At 39.7% G+C, this 16,563-nt stretch overlaps 1 protein-coding gene and 1 pseudogene across 1 annotated transcript in view; one reads left to right on the forward strand and one right to left on the reverse strand.

Annotated features, from left to right (window-relative positions):
* Pkd2l1 (polycystin 2 like 1, transient receptor potential cation channel) overlaps positions 1-16,563 on the forward strand; it is a 97,618-nt gene that overhangs the window by 12,559 nt on the left and 68,496 nt on the right. The gene's annotated exons all lie outside the window — the stretch shown is intronic.
* On the reverse strand, positions 5,246-6,088 carry LOC101966740 (synaptophysin-like protein 1 pseudogene; annotated as a pseudogene).

The following is a 16,563-nucleotide window of genomic DNA, read 5'->3' on the forward strand; positions in this document are numbered from 1 at the left end:
TCTAGTACTAAGCATGTTTTGGGCTCAGCTAGATATAGCAGCATAGTGAAGTTTTTGGGTTTCAGCTTAATGTGAGTCTCTGTTGATTTAGCTTTTCCAAGATGGTCAGTCTCTGGGAGATCCTGGGAAAAATAGTTCAAGGAATATGGTAAGAACAAGCACAAGTCTTCCTTTGTGACCTTTTATAGTGATGTGGACAAATAGCACTGACTCTGTAATCTAAGATATTCCCACATTCAGGTCTCTCATGTTATGCTCCAGTCAGAATCCTTAGCTCTCTAGACACAGTGAGCCCTCCTTCCTAGAGACCATAGCTAGAAACATCTCAAGTATCTCGCATGACTTTGACTGAAGTCATGCTATTTGGAGGGTAGTATTCTTCCAGAATATCTATGAAGAACTTCCTTAGTGCCTTTGACCTCCTGGTTTGACATGCTATCTTAATAATCTCTTCAGGTAGTTCTGGAACCATGTAAGAATGGAGAAGCTCCCTTCTAAGGCTACACTACCTCTGTAAGTCAATTGATGTGCATTCTCTTTCTACTTGCATTTAGAATTGAATAGAACACAGTGTTTTGGCAGCTAATCACAAGTGTATCCTCCTGCCTTGCTCTGTGATCCTAGCTTTAATTTTCTAGGTATCTGATTTCAGTATTCCATCCTTTGAATGATTCAGGTACATCAACTCAAAATGCATGAGTATGTACAGATCTACTATTCATGCTATGCTAATATCTCAGGTCCACTAGAACCTTCAAGAAGATCATTAACCAATTTCTGAGTTCATTTTTCACTTTCCAGAGTGATCACCATCAACCTAATGGGATTACCCTTAGCAGAAACTCATAAAACTCTTTGATCCTGATTCTGAATTCCTAAGAAGAAACCAGCCATGTATAGTCATAGATTCTCTTGAACTTGAATCTTCTGAATTTCAGCCCTAAAGGCTTGATAATACTCATTGACTGTTGCTGAGGGAAGTGTGAATGTCCTCACTCTCTCAACTGTAGTCTGTGTTGGATACACTGTTGTGAAATACACTGGTTTTTATAATCCTTCAATGTGTACTGTGAGGAAGTAGCCATTTCCTCATTTCCAGGTTCCAACTTTTCTCTCTCTATTGCCCATACAAAGTCACAGGAGTCATTTGTAACCCAATAGCATTAACCAGAAGATGTGCATGGGATAGTAATAAAGAAGAGATTAAAAGGAGGAAATGCCCAAGAAGAAGAATTAGAATAAAAACAGTAACAATGAAATAATTTTTTTTTATTAGGGGATTCCTACCAAGAAAAGGAATAGGGCTTTTTATACCCGATAAATTATTTTGACCATAACATTTATGATTAGATTTGACTTTTCTCAAGATGGAAATTTTATGTTTTCAGTTTATGGACTTCAGTTCCACTTTTTTCCTCTCTCTGCCTATTCCTGATTTTCTTAGAAAGTTCCTCTGACATGGATACATCATGTGAAATCTCCAGTTGGAGTAAAATAAAAAAAAACAAAATAACTGTGGCTTAAATAAGTAGAAGTCTATTTCCCTCTTGCATGACAGTCTGGGGCACCAGAAGCCTTGAACTAATATGACACCCCACATTCAGGGGGTCAGGCTCCTTCCACCTAGTGCTTTTCCATCCTCAAATACTAGTGCTGCTATCTCATGCTCCAGATACTGCCCTGATGTCCATATCCCAGAAGCAGGAAGTAGGAAAATAGAAAGGAAGATGTGTCCCTTCCTTTTAAGAACATGAGACAGAAATTTTGAGCATAAAACTTCATTTCACTCCCCTCCTAGTGGCCAGAACTTTACGAAATGATCATCATACCTAGCTGCAAGGGAGGCTGGGTAATGTGGCATTTAACTAGACAGAAATGTATTCCCAGATAAAATGATATTATTGTGAAGAAGGGAAGAAATTGTATTAGGGAATAACTAGAAGTCTGTTGCAGATAAAGTGAGAGAAATCTTGTCCACAGTTTGGCATTGGGGAAAGAGAGAGTTAAGAGAATCCAGAGAAATCAAGGCATTACCTCAAATAATCTTCCTAAGACAAAATTATTACAAAATTGATAAAAGCTGATTTTGTTCTATCAGGAGAGGACATTATAGTGTTAGCTAAGCTGCTGTGAAACTATTGTCAGAGGGCATTGGGAAGGCATGACATTGCATTATATTTCATAAGAAAGCATAAAGAGCCTAAACTAGATGCCTAAAGCCAAGCAAGATAGAATGTGTCAAAAAATAGAGATATTTCAACAAGCCAAGTACTGATAGGGGCTCTCAAACAGGTGTGGTGGTGGACAACTGTAATCCCAGGAGGCTCAGACAAGAAGATCACATGTTTAAGGCCAGCCTCAGCAATTTAGTGAGGCTCTAAGCAATTTAGTGAGACCCTATATCAAAGGAAGAAGGAGGAGGAGGAGAAGAGGAGGAGAAGGAGGAGGAGGAGGAGGAGGAGGAGGAGGAGGAGGAGGAGGAGGAGGAGGAGGAGGAGGAGGAGGAGGAGGAGAAGGAGAAGGAGAAGGAGAAGGAGAAGGAGAAGGAGAAGGAGAAGGAGAAGGAGAAGGAGAAGGAGAAGGAGAAGGAGAAGAAGAAGAAGAAGAAGAAGAAGAAGAAGAAGAAGAGATGGCTCTCAGAGGAGCCACTGCATGGTCAATTTATAGAATTGGTAAAGGCCAAGGAACATCAACTCTTCAATATTTGGTGAACTGACAGATGAGTGAGTATTTGTACAATGGCTGTGGATGAAAGAGATTCAGGATTGTGAAGGAAGCATCCTCAATATTTCTCCTTGGAGTCATCTAGCTTGAAATGGAGCAGTTGGTTTTTGAGTGTTAAAAACTGAGGTCATACAATTATCAACACTGGAGTAATGCAAGTGCATAAAGGAATGAGACACTTCTGGCAGAAGCATGCCAGCTCTCAGAGGTTATTTGTGGGTAGTTGAGGGAAAGAATCCCCTTCTTGGCCTAGGAGAAGGCTGCTGGAAAAGGACGCTGTGCATTAAACAATAACTGGGGGCAGGGAAGGTGGGCAGAGCACATGAAGGCCTGCAAGGCAATCACCTGGGGAAGGAGAAGCTCAGGGCACTGTGCTGACTGCTTGTTATTGCTCTGAGCTGGAAGTTCTGCCAGGAGTTCAAAAGAGAGGACAAGAATATTCAGCCTGTACCACAGCACAGGAATGGATAAAATCAGGCTAGTACCCAAGCTCATGATGATGATGATTAATAATATTTATACCTGTCATGCTTCTTTAATAACAACAAATTTATGCCCCACCTATATCTAAAGGGGATCTGAGCCAGCATACATTAAAAAGCATAGCTATAATAAAATATAACCCATTGGAAGTATAATAAAAAGACTTAGCAAAAGAAGGGGGAAAAGATAGTGATGAAAGATAACTTGTACAAGAAATCTTAAGATAAAAAGTACTGCACATGAAAAAAGGCATGAGGTTCCTGGCAGCTAAAGTGAAGCAGAAAACACAAGTTGCCTGCTTCTCATTGGTGAGTAAGTAAAAAGCTTACCAGTTAAAGGGGAGCTATGGGAATGACAATTGATCTTGTAGGTTTTAATATAAAGGACATGGAATATCATGAGAATAAAAGCAATGTTAAAAATTAAACTTACTCTTCATTTTATTTTACTTTATTTTATTGGCGCTAGTAGTAGAACTTCAGACCTTGTACATGCTAAGCATACACTTGGTCAGTGTGCTACGCCCCAAGGTTCTCCTTGGAGTACTTCTTGTACTTACTTCCTTTTAAGTCCATATTAAGTACTATTTTTATAAGGAGAAGAAATATATGTGTATGTGTGTAGGTATCAACATATATATGTACGTGTGTGTGTGTGTCTGTGTGTGTGTGTGTGTGTGTGTGTATGTTTGTGTGTGTGTATGGTGCTGGGGATTGAACCCAGGGCCTTGTGCACGTGAGGCAAGCTTTCTTTTTCTTTTTCTTTTTTTTTTTTGCACTCTTTAAACTTCTTTATTAAGTTTGTTGCATAAAACACATACATTCTCATATTGACAATTTTTGCCATGAATAAAAGCAACAAAAATAAGGCAATAGCAAGATATGCTTCACATATAAACAATCATGTTTAAGAATAGGAAGTCTGGATCCCTGTACAACAAAAAGATTAGGAAGTAAAATATGAATAAGTACTATATTTGGAATATACCCAAAATATATGTGAAAAGACAGTACACTCATAATATAGCTTACTTAGGTTCCTTTATGATGCATAATTCCTTAATCATCCACTTGTGAAAAAAGAACAAATATTAAAAAATGCAAAATTTGAATCATTTATCTTCACAACATCAACACTAAACTCAAATGTTAAATGTTTCCAAAGTATAAGACAATCTTAATTTTTTTAACCCCCTGCATAGGGTCTGCAATAAAGGGTAGATCATTTATTCTACTTGCAAGGAGACTAGGTCTCAACCTGCACTTAGATGGCATGAGCAACAAAACACAGCAAACAAATATCATTGAGTAATGCCTATACATATAACACCATGTAGCTGAACCGTGTTCTACTTATATGCCAAGCCTATTAAACCACCAGCAAAATGGAAGCTTACACATAATGCAACAGAAGTACTTAACCACACATCTGCTAGAAATTTCCAAATCTCTGCTCCTAACACAATTTTTGTACATCTATAAAGTACAGCAGGTCATTTAGGAAAATAAAAATAAAACATACCTAATCTTTGCTAGTACAAATTGTTTTAGAATATGAAGAATATTCAGATATAAAATTTGAACTAAATATGTTTTTTTCTAAATATGATTTATATAATCAAGGTTTTCTTAAACATAGGTCTTAGGTATATTATCTATACAAACTTACAGTAGTGTTTATTCCAAATAAAGATTTTTTTCCTATTATGATATGATAATATAACCATTTTCTGAAAGAACTATTAAGGCTTAAGGTGTAAACATGTTGGAAGGCAAACAATGAAGAAATTACTATTCATTTACAAATGTGTATCATCTCATAATAGGCCCCTGAATTTTCAAATTTTCATGTCAGTATACATTTACATCTTAAATTCTTAGGAAAGGCACAAGTTTTATGTTAAAAAAAAGCAGCAAAACTTTAAACCCATCAATTTATTGAAAAAGCCATTACTTTTATTAGAAAGTATTTTATTTTAATAAAATACTTTTTTAAAAAGTATTATTTTATTATTTTTATTTTATTAGCTTCTGAAGATGTTGGCAACAAGGTCATAGTACAGACACATACTTCATACAGTGTATCTCTCTCTCCCTTCAATTATAGTCCAGCAGGAGGTGGCACACCTCCTTGGCTATGGGAAGCAGAAGTATTTGATGGACTACGTAAGCTTGTCTCTTTGTACACAAACCAAGCATTTCCTCCCCAAAGTATCATATTCAGAAAGCCAAAAATCACAGATACATTTAGGGGTCCCATATTAGTCACAGAATGAAAATAACACATCACTTCTGGCTGTTTACAGAAGAAAGTTCCTGAAGAATATTATGACCAGTAGCTATTTTAATATCTGTAAGGGCTGTAGCCCAGGCTGATGTGCTCACCAACCACAAAAAAGTGGCAACCAGAGTAACAACAAAGTCAATCATGGGAAGTTTACGACTATCCCGGTATAGATTCGTGTAACCAACATAAAGCACAAGGGCAGCAATGCAGTACAAGAATACAAAGACTGCAAATGTAACATAGAATTGTGCAGAAGAGGAGTAATCTCCTATGAGGAAATGACTTGACCAATTTCCATTGCACACATTTACAACAGGATGTGAACGAAATGATGCTTGATTCAACCTGAATGGATAACCGAAAGTAGCTTCAACAGTATGATTTTCATTAACTTTTAAAAGAGGACAATTCGCTAGAATTTCTGTTTTGCCCTTAAAACCTCCACAGGTGGCAAAGGCAAACATGGAAGCAATCCACTGCAGGACCTTGATGAAGCCCATCGGCTCCTTGAGCCGGTTGAGGTTGATCTGGAAGGCGGACATCCTCTGAGGGAAGGAGGGAAGAAAGTCAGGACGGCTGGGCGAAGGAGGAGGGGATCGGCCGTGAGGCAAGCTTTCTACCAACTGAGTTATATCCCCAGCCTAGCAGACCCTCTTTAATAGAGAACAAGAACATATTTTAATAAATGTAGACACTGGCAAGCACAAGGCCCTGAGTTCGATACCGAGCACCAAAAAAAAAAAAAAAAAAAAAAAAAAAAAAGTAGACACTGGCACAGATTTATGTGAAAATCATCTGTTCACTGATTTTTTTAGCTCTATTTTTCTCAGAAATAATGCAATAGTTGTTTTTTTTTTTTAAATTTCAAGGTTTCCAATAGACAAGAACTATGTTACAATGAAATAAAACCCAATGAAAACTGGCTTAAGCCATTAGGGGATTTACCAGCTAGGTAACAAAAGTCCAAAGAAGAGCAGGGTCCGAGGCTGATGAATTCAGTAGCTCAATGGATTGTCTGTCTGCTTCTGCTATTCATTTCCACCAGCTGCATAGTGACTTTCATTCTAAGACTGACTCTTCTGGGGCTTTCTCATGCACATCTAGTATGAGAAGATTCCAGAAAGTTCCAGAACTCACTCTCTATGACTGCTGGGACTGAAATATGTTGCATACTTAACCCTGAACCTATAATGATGCCAAGGGAGGGGCTTTTGAGGATTTGCTTTGGCCTGAGTTTCCTGACCAAGTCCTAGAGTCAGGGTTGGATGTAGCTTCTGGCAACAAGAGTGAGATAATCCAGGAGAGGTGTGATATTTCAAAGAATGTCATGATAGTAGGGAAGCAGTAACAAAGTTCAGAGTGAAATATTGAAGATATGGACATTAAAGCCTCCTGTAACTTGGAAACATACAACTGGAAAGACCATATTAAGTAATGTTATTATTTTATATTCTATTATTATTACAGCTTTAATTGAACTCCATGGGAATGACAAGAAATAAAATCCACTTATGTGCTGAGTATCAAATCTAAAGTCTTGTGCATACTAGGCAAGTGCTCTGTCAGTGAACTCAAGGTCAATATTTTAAAAAAAGATTTAATTGTAATGATAGCATTGATACAATTTTGCATTGTTTTTGTTATCATTCTAATAGGTGTATAATACTCCATTAAGTGGCTCAATGAGATCACAATTTACTAACCATGCCCTTTTGTAGGACATTTAGGTGGCTTGCAATTTTTGATATTATAAATGATCCAGGTAAAATATGTGATTTTTCCTTCTTGGGGGACTCATCTATGTCAGAGTGCAGTTCTTGATACAGATTTGCATACTGTGATCCATTTGACATCAGAATGAAGACATTTGAAGCTCCTTTTATCATGAAGAGTTTTGAGTTTACCAACTGCTTTCACAATGCACTTTTTCACTCAGACTGGGACAATAAATCCTTCAAATAGAGTTTAGCTAACAGGATCCATGTAAACTTGTACAATCCTAACTCTTTGAATCTATATATGGAAGGAAGGTCAAAGTCCAAAACTGGAAGGATTTAGGATAGTAAGTGATATTTTAGTGTAGTGAAGAATGGTAGGTAAATCCATGGTCTATGGAGTAAGGCAGATTTGAGTTTGAATGTATGTTCTACTTGTATTATCTTTAGGAAAGTTAATAATGTTCTGGATCTCAGTTATCTGCATAAAAAGGAAATGATTATTCCTACTTTTTTTTTTAGAGAATTTTTTAATATTTATTTTTTAGTTCTCAGCGGACACAACATCTTTGTTTGTATGTGGTGCTGAGGATCGAACCTGGGCCGCACGCATGTCAGGCAAGCGTGCTACCGCTTGAGCCACACCCCCAGCCCAGATTATTCCTACTTTATAGACTTGTTAGGATTGTGGAAGAAATACATACAAGCCTGGTGACTAATAAGTGTCATTTATGTTTGTTTTTATTATGATTGGGCAACTGTGAATTTGATCCCAGACCAAGACTGAGACACATGATATAGCATGTGTAGCAGAATTTTTTCATATGATACAATGAATCAAATTCTGACTCATTCCCTGAACCAGTGTCACCTTTTTAAATGAACAGAGAAATTTCATTTCTTCACTGAACCTTAAGGGAAAAACCAGGAGGGCCAGGCCCTGACCAGGTTTTGTAACCCTCAGAAGATGTTCCTTGTCAACACTCCCAGCAGGACATTGGTTGTTTATGAAGTGGCCCATTTTATGGCTGAAAGGACTAGTGACTGGAAAGGGCTGAATCTTAAGCAGCTTGAGTTTTGTCCCTGTAACTTCTGTCCCTTGGCTATAGTTCTGTCCTTGGAGAAGTACAGAATTGGTACATTGTGGAGGCAGGGAGAGTTGGAATTCAATCCTGGCTCCATTAGTTGTTTCCTTGTGCAAGTGACTTAAACTCTCTGAGACTATAAAACAGGAATAATAATAGCTCATGCCAAATACAGTTGTTGCCAGATTGAATGAAAAGCCCCCAGGCACATAGCAATATATGCCTCCTCTGGTCATTTATTTCCCTGATATGGAGAAGGATGATGGTGGTATGGGTATGTCGAGTCCCTGTCACATTCAGTTAGGCAAGCTGGTTCTCAGTAAAGTCAAACTAGGATTCTTATTACCGGAATAGAAACTAATTATGGGTGTGGAGACATCAGGAAAGACCAACAAGTGGTTTTCATATTTCTTCTACCACAGTGTACCGAAAGGTATAATGCCTTCGGTGACTGCCACTGGTTTAGATGGACAGTGGATTCAGTGCTTTTCCTCTGGGGCAGGGAGGATGTGTTCTAAGAGGACTGTGTAGTTTTTGGAAGCTCTCCTTATTGTGGGGTGGCCAGCACCCCACCAAGGTAGTTTCTGGCTCAGAAGGTGTGAGATGCTTAAAAAAAAAGAAAGTCTGAAATAATTAGTAAAAAGTAATTATTTCAGACATTAGATAAAGAGGAGTGTCATATAGGTTTTCCAGTTCTGTTATTAGCTGGGACTGAACAACTAAAAAATGTCTCTGGTTCTTTATTTAAGGAAGAGCGCATCAAAGGTAGGGATAAGGTTTCAGTGGGAGGAGTCTTGATTCTTGGTGTGGCAGGGGTCTTGCATTTTACAGGTTAATTGGCATCTTGGCAAGCCACACCCATCTCCGAGAGGCTGTGTGGATCCAGAGGGTCACCCCATCTCAGGTGCTATGCTGAGTTGTTGATGGAGCTAGGTAGGAAGCCATATGTAACTGGGCAGTCTCAAACGAGCAGAGTTGCTGCTGGGAGTTCGCAATACCAGGCTTTCCTGCCCAATGGCTTCCACATCGATTTGGTTCATGCACATTTCACAGATGGCTCCCTGAACTCTCCCAATCCAGGGAGGTTCTGAGAGCCCCCAGGAGAGGTGTGTTTCCCTCTTTCCCACTCCCAATCTTGAGAGTCACTGAAATGGACACCAGGAAGCCCACTGTCTCTTGATGTCTCTATGCAAATAGTGGGATTGATTGCACGGGTTAGGGAAATGATTCTCAAAGTACGGTCACTGAACAGGTAACACCAATATTATCAGGGAACTTATTAGAAAAGCAGATGTTGAGCTCCACCCAAACCTACCGCAATGTGTGGTTTAACAAGCCTTCCAGGTGATTCTGTGACATGCTCAAGTGCTCATCAGTGGGATAAGGAAGCAGAGAAAGCCACAGGAGCTGGATTCATTACCTCACCTAGCAAGTCTGGGCTCCCCCTGCCCTGCTTTGGGTTCAGATTGCAGCAGCTTCTCAACTTGATGCCCACCTAATTCTCTGGATGGGTGACTTATGGAGAGATTGAGTTTTACCAGCACCATTTCTATCTCACCCTGTGTAAGTGTTATTGGCTAACTGTGTGTGCTCCTTAGGTCAGCCAAAGACTGGCTCCATTTCTCTTACCCAAGACTTGTATGAATTTATTGTTCTCCCCTTTGGCCTAAGAAATGTTCCAGCCTCTTTCCAGCATCTGTTAAATAGAAGTTATCCTGGACTATTCTGATGACATTGCTATTAGGAGCAAATAGGGAATCATAACATATTACTCAATTTGTAAATGATTCACTTATTTCATTCCACCCTGTATGATAGTTATTTTTATTTTTCCCCTGCTCTCAGCTCAATAAAAGGCTTCTGAGAATCAATTAAATATTTTAAAATGCATAAAACATAGCCTTTGATCTGAGGAGCATACAAGATGACTGTAACTACTTATTAGGCACCCACTGTTTTCTATGCATTCTGAAGATGTCATGTTTAATCTTCACAACATTATAAGAAAGGTATTATATTTCCCATCTTATAACTGAGAAAGTTGTGACTCAGAGCCCAAATTTATATATTAAGTGACAGAGCTGGGATTTGTCCAAATCTTTTCTTACTCCAAACCTCATACTCATTTGGCTATGCCAAGTTCATGCCAGGACATGTTTTTCTCAACAGAGCTATCATCTAATGAACAGATCTTACTACCATTCCAACCCATTATTGCATGTTTTAAAACATTATTGCATGTTTATTGAATGCTTTAAAAATCTCTTTTAATATGGAAAATTTCTTTAGTCATGCTTTGTCTTTTATGACCTGGCCAAAAATTTTGAGTAACAAAATAAATAATAAAACAAATATTAACCCATAGGGGAAAAATCCAGGAATGACTGAGTTCAAATTGATATACATAAATTAATAAAGGAAGGTGAGAAGGAGGAGGAGGAGGAGGAGGAGGAGGAGGAGGAGGAGGAGGAGGAGGAGGAGGAGGAGGGGGAGGAGGAGGAGGAGGAGGAGGAGGAGAAGAAGAAGAAGAAGAAGAAGAAGAAGAAGAAGAAGAAGAAGAAGAAGAAGAAGAAGAAGAAGAAGAAGAAGAAGAAGAAGAAGAAGAAATGGAGAAAAAAGGGAATATTCTTAAAAAAGAATGCCATCTACTAACTGTAGTAATGATGATGGAATAAAAATTCACCTTTCTTTAGCCATATTAGTTATAATCAGGCAAAAGTCATCAGTGTATACTCTAGGGAGTCTCATGGGCTCCCTATCTAGGTAGTATCACTGGCTCAGGGCAGTGGGCTTTCCTGTTTCCTCTGGGGAATAGAAATGGAAACTGTGAGGACACAGCTGCTGGGGTTGCTTTCTAGTGACCTATGGGATGACAAGCTCCAGTGTTTATTACTACACCAAAGTGATGCCTGAACTCTTCCTACATTCCCCATCAGATACTGGAGTCTCCTTCTAGGTATCAGCAGCATGGTAGACTTCTGGGATCTGAGTATGGGATCTCCTTTACCCTCTCTCCTCTCCTGTTCAATGGCCCAATACCACAAGCCAGAGAACAGGGACATCCTCCAAAGGGTCAGGACAAATGCCCAGAGATAAGGTCAGGCTGAGTCAAAGGGTCAAGTTGAATTCATAGGTTAAGCTGGAGTTTAAGTGGAGGTGGGAAGAGGTCAGGATGTGGACCTGAGAACCAAACCAGGAGTTAAAATTGGGAGTAAAAGGGTAGGCTGAACCTCAGAAGAATGTATTTTACAGAGTCAACTGAGGATTTGGCCAAGGTCTATGGGTGAGTTGTGAGGGATCCAATAAAAGAGACCAGAGACAAGCTAGTGGCCAGGGAGTGAGGATGAAGATCATTCTCAGGTAGGGGTCAGGAGGAAGCTGGGTCATCCCAATCCAGCTCATGGTCCAGTTTTCTCAGGGCCTACTCCCAGACAATCCATTTTGACCAAGTGGTACAACAGCCAGAGCCTGGGCCATGGCTCAAACTCCTTCATCTATATGAGAACCTACTGCTGGGGGTTCCAAGGTTACAGCAGCTGTGGTCTGCAATGATTCTTGTGTTATGCATGAGGATATTTTGAGCCGCTATGATGGATGTCTATGCTCTGGACAAAAAGAGCAACTACTCTTTGAGTTCCTTAATGGCACAGCATGAGTGAGCCACCAGCTAGGCCACAGAGCTGCCCCTCTGAGCATGACACCATCGGAAGGTGTAGGATACACTTCCACCGAGCCTAATGAGCCTTAGGGGTGTGTATGTCAAGGAACTTGGCAAGCATTTCCTTGAATCCAGTTGTCACTCCTTAGGGACTTTGGTGTTTGTGTCATTCAGCAACAGAAGCAGGTTGAGAGGTCATAGACCCTGACCTTATCCCACATACAGGTCACAGTTTCAAAAATCCTTCATGGCAGACAGTCCACATAAGGTAAACATTTCTTCCCAGAAATCTCTTGGGAGTGTGGAGAATGGGCAAAGTTGACACTGCCACATGAGCCATGGCTAGAGAATTTGCCCTTGGAACTGATGAGGGTAAAGCAAGAGGGCAAGGATGCATGAGATAAGAGAAGAAAGGGAAAGGGGTAGACAGAACAGGAAAGAAGGGACAGAAGATAAGGGCCAAGGTAGAAATTTGAGGGCTATTACAGAGAATCATGGGGTCAAACTGCCAATTGTAAGTCCACAAGAATAGAAAGAATCCTTTCTAGATTTATGGGTAAGGTGCTTCTTCTGGCTAGGGCCAAAAGTGGAGTTTGACTTTGGCATCCATAGCCTTGAGTGACAGAGAGGAAAAATGAGGTAATTTACATTTGAGTTTCAGTATCACTATATAACTTGGAAATCTCTTAGTTTCAGTTTCCTCTTCTTCAAAATGTGAACAATATTTTTCCTCCCTTCCTAAACAAAATATAATATAGCATCAAGAAATAATATATGTGAAATATAGTTTATATGTGATATATACATTTATATTATCACATATAATATATACATACTTATACATGTGTAATGAGCATATATAAATATGTGATGAATGGGGACTATAAAGTGTTACCATCATCTTGGAGATGAGCTTTTGGGCTGGCTCAGACTCTCTTTACTCAGATGGCTTTTTCTGTGGCAGGCAGACATACCACTCACAGCATGAATTGGGGGCTTCTCACTAGGGCAGACTCACAAGTTATAGTGGAGGCAGTGACTACCTGGACTTTTCAGTGTCTAGACAGGCGAATGCAGTCTAGTCCTGCCTCCTGCGTTTGGGTTGAATCACTGTGCCAAAGCTCCCAGAGAGGCTGAGGCTCCCCTGGCTCAGCCCTGGGGAAACATTATCTTCCACATGTCCTCTCCTCCTCTCCTGTGGTCCAGAACTTGCTCTTTTCTTTATGCACTTGATATTCTGTTCTTCTCTCTTTTGAATTTATGACCTGTCATTTGGAAATCCCTGTCTTTTCTCTTCTCTTTTATTCAAATACTCTGTCCTTCATCTTCATCTTCTTTCTATAAACAGGACACTGGTTTTCTGACAAAGGCTTGGAAGTGGTGGGCTTGGGGGAGAAACCATGCTTCTTGGCTCTGCCTCCCCATGGCTCTTTGCAACTTACACATTTACCACTGGCCCTAAAGCCTTCTTTTGGTCTTTAGGACAGTTAAGCTGCTTCCAGTCACTCTCTAGTTCCATCTGAACCTGAGCTAGTGAACACCTCAGCAGGGAGGGATGTTTCTTGTCCACCTCTAGTGATAAGGTGTCTTTGTGGTAGGCATTTATTTGGCGATTGGTTGGTTTGGTGCTAGGGATTGAACCCAGGGTGCTCTGCCTTGGAGCTTCAGCCCTTTTCATTTGTTATTTTGAGACAGGTATCCTCCTGCCTCTGCCTCCTGTGTCATTGGCATTTGCCCATTGATTTACACAGCTCTCTTCTAAGCTGACTTGAAACTCGCTTATCAGGAGATCCCTTACCTGACTGAGCATCTGAAGAAGCTTATTAGTTAACTACCAAAGAGAACCTCATCTCCTTAATTTTTTTAATATTTATTTTTTAGTTGGACACAATATTATCTTTATTTATTTATTTATTTATTTATTTATTTATTTATTTATTTATTTAGTGGTTCTGAGGATCGAACCCAGGGCCTCGCACATGCTAGGTGAGCACTCTACCACTGAGCCACAACCCCAGCCCATCATCTCCTTAATATTGTATTCTAATCCTACCATATCATTGGCCTAACTAACTTTTAAAGAACAATTTGTGTGGGCTGGTGCTATGGTTCAGTGGTTGCACACTTGCCTGGCATATGTGAGACACTGAGTTCAGTTCTCAGCACCACATATAAATAAATAAAATAAAGGTCTATCAACAACTAAAACAACAACAACAACAACAAAAGAACACTTTGTACAATACCTAGGATACTGAGAGTGTTTTATAAACAACACAACAGAACAACCATATATTCTCCACCAAGTTTAAGAAAATATAGCAGGAAACTTATAGCCTTAGGTTTTTTCTTCCACTTAATATTATGTTTACAATATTTCCACACTCTGATTCATGAGTCTATTCCTATAATTCAATTATCCTGTTGATGGACATTGAATGTATTACCAACTTTTTTTTTGGTAGCAGGGATTGAGCCAGGAGTGCTTAGCCACTGAGCCACATCCTCAGCCCATTCAATTTTGAGACAGGATCTTGCTGAGTTGCTTAGGGCCTCACTAAGTTGCTGAGGCTGGCTTTGAACTTGTGATCCTCCTGCCTCAGTCTCTCAAGCCACTGGGATTACAGGCATATGCCACAGTGCCCAGCTATTTCCAATATTTGCTATGAATATTTTACATCTCCTCAAATAAATATCCAATTCCAATTCCAATTACAGAATTGGAATTTCTGGAGCACAGGACACAAATATCTATGACTCTATGAGATGTTGATAAATTTTTCTCCAAACAGTCCCACCAACTTGCAGTCTCACCAGCAGCATACAGGAGCATCCACAGCTCCACTTCCTTACCAATGCTTGATACCATCATACACACTTGCTAACCTTCTGTAGGAGCTTCAATTCCCACTGTTCATTGTATGAACCTCTTATTTCTGCTAAATTGTCATTCTCACTGGTTCCTGATGTCAGTACTTGATTTCCCTTCTCCCTCAGAATTTACTGAGCAGTACCCCTGTCAGAAAATATGCTAAATTTTAGAAAAACAAAGATGAGAAGACATACCCCTGCCCTAAAATAGTTTATAGTTTTCTGGAGCAACAGACTTGCAAACACTAGTTACAATGTCACTTTCAAAATGATAGCATGTTCAAACCACAGATTGTCTGATGGGGACAGGAGGGAGGACAAGAGGGGAGAGAGTCAGAGAAGACTTTACAGAGGAGGAAGTTGGACTCTCCTCTCACCCCTGCAGTTGCCTCTGCCTGGAAGATCCTACCCTCTCATCTGTCCTGTTCCTGCTCAGCTCAAAGGCCAGCTCCCCACCTAATGTCCCAGTCATTTCAGGAACACACTTTGTACTTTTCTTATGCCCTGTCTCCTATTGTATTATGTCACATTGCAGATATGTGTATAGCCAACCTCTTCTATTAAATTTTAAACTCATTAATGGGAAGTGCTGCCCTCTTATACAACTTCATGTCTCCCACATAGCCTAGAATATGGCTGCTCATAGTGCTTGTTGAATGAAAGATTAAAGCAGAGCAGAAGGGGCTGCATTATTGCTTCCCATTCTCCAGATGCTTGACTCTTCAAACATTTAAGCAATTGCTAAATTGGACTGCTATTTAACTGTTGCCACAATAAACAGAAAAACTTTTAAACAACAGCTCTTCTTAAAGTCATCTTCCCTAATCCCTTAGTGCAATAAACATGTTTTATAATGTTTTAATCTCCAGCCAATCCATGAACCAGGTCTAATATTCTGTTTCCTGCTTATTTAATAAATTCTGCATTCTCATTATCAAAATTCTAGCCAACATTAATGCAGAACCACTGCACCCATCAGCAGAGTCAAAACCTTAGCACACCTTCCTACTGCAGCAGGGGAAGAAGGTAGGAAGCAACTCAGTAAACCGGTGATTTCCTTACTTTGAGACAGTCAGGAACCACTATAGAGATAAAGGGCAAATGCATTCCTGAGCCTTAACTCATAACTTATTAGCTACCAAAAGCAGGGCATGTGATTTTCCCTTACTTGTTAGCTATTAAGAGTATGATCTGTGCTTTTCCTGACCTTCTCACTTACTAACTCTCAGTCTCAAAAACGGGCATATCATCAAAGCCAGGATCCCATTGCCATGATTCTCCAGGGACAAACAAAATAAAGGATCAAACTTGGAGGGGTCATAGAAATAGCAAATTCCTGGGGCCCTACTTTACATGATTTTTGTTTTCTTCCACTCCTTACCCATGTATTCTTTTAACAGCTACAGCAATTCATTTTCATCTCCAGAAAAAGAATGTGGGTAAATATGAGGGACACAATTTTGGCAGGAGGATAACCAGCTATACCCCTCCTTCAAGGTTAAAATGCCTGCCCAGGAAAAGAAAAATACCTTTTTGAAATGTCCCTAAAGCCAATTAACATTTCTAAATTCTAGCCCACCTCCACCACCCTTTCATATATAAATCTAGTTCTCGCTTTTGTCCTGAGAGCCAAATCCACACTGTCTTGGTCATTGCAGTGTCTTCCTTATGTTCCAGCAAGAAGTCCCAATAAGAATCTTCTTCCTGTCCCACTCGTGACTTTATTTGGTTCTGCTGATGG

The sequence above is a fragment of the Ictidomys tridecemlineatus genome, chromosome 1, assembly GCF_052094955.1.
Source record: "Ictidomys tridecemlineatus isolate mIctTri1 chromosome 1, mIctTri1.hap1, whole genome shotgun sequence".
Classification (NCBI taxonomy): Eukaryota; Metazoa; Chordata; class Mammalia; order Rodentia; family Sciuridae; genus Ictidomys; species Ictidomys tridecemlineatus.